Source organism: Nanorana parkeri, unplaced genomic scaffold (genome assembly GCF_000935625.1).
Source record: "Nanorana parkeri isolate BGI_ZX_2015 unplaced genomic scaffold, ASM93562v1 scaffold2534, whole genome shotgun sequence".
NCBI lineage: Eukaryota > Metazoa > Chordata > Amphibia > Anura > Dicroglossidae > Nanorana > Nanorana parkeri.
Genome location: NW_017308802.1, coordinates 137,107 through 138,319, shown reverse-complemented (window position 1 = coordinate 138,319; position 1,213 = coordinate 137,107).

Sequence of the window (1,213 nt, the reverse complement as noted above, 5' to 3'; positions counted from 1 at the left end):
TGAGCGTCGCATGGAGGAACGACCAATCCACCCGGTCAAACACCTTTTCCGCGTCGGTTGACAGGAGGATGGTGTGGGATTCGCTTCGAGGTGGCGAAATGAATCGCATTCAGCACCCTGACAGTGTTGTCTTTAGTGTCTGTGTGGTAAGAAACCTACTTGGTTAGTGTGGATGATTTTACCTATGCTGTGCAGCAAACGGTTGGCCAGAATTTTGGAGAACAATTTCAGGTCTATGTTTAGCAGGGATATCGGGCGAAAATTAGAACATTGGGAGATGTCCTTCCCCTCTTTAGGGATAACCGTGATTGTGGCTCAAAGGGAGTCCGCTGGGAAAGCGGGATCGGTGACAAGGGAGTTATACGCCTGGAGAAAAGGGTCGGTCAGCTGGGAGAAAAGGGTCGGTCAGCTGATCGCTAAAGGTTTTGTAATAACGAAGGGAAAAACCATCGGGAACCGGGGCCTTACGCGGCTTCATTTGTTTCAGGGCCTGTGCCCATTCAACTGCGGTGATGGGTGACTAGGCCCTCCGCTTCCTCATGGGATATGCAGGGCAGATTCGTCTGTACAAGATAGGTTTGGGTTTTGGCGATGCGTCTTGAGATGGAATCTGGGGTCCCCGGGCTCTCTAGATTATAGAGTTCAGCGAAGAAGTCTCTGAATCGCTCAGCTATGGCCTTGGAGCTAGAGAGGAGAGTACCATCGCGCCCCGTTATGGTGGGAATAAAGGTTTGGGCTCGGGCTTCCCTAAGAGCTAAGGCTAGAGACCTGCCGGGCTTGTTGCCGTGTTCAAAGTACGAACGTTTGACCCTCACCTGTTTCGCTTTGATCTTACCTAGAAGAATATCATTCAGTTGCTGGCGTAACGTCCATAGCTCAACCTCCACCGCTCTGGCTTGTTTGTGGCGGGACTCAAGGTTGCCAATTTGCGCCAGCAGTGAAGAGATCGTTTCGGCGCGCTTCATGGGAGGCATGAGCTATGAGGGTACCCCGCACACAACACTTGTGGGCTTCCCAGATGGAGAGAGGTGAAGACTCTGATATCTGATTATGTCGGAAAAAGTAAGTGAGGTCTTGTTTAACGCGGTCAATCAGTAGGGCGTCCTCAAGAAGGATGTCCTTCTGAATGGAGCAGTATGTCAATCAGGATCGGGGCATGGTCAGATATTGTAACGATTCCTGCGAGCACGAGGGCGCGTGTTGGATCTCAGCT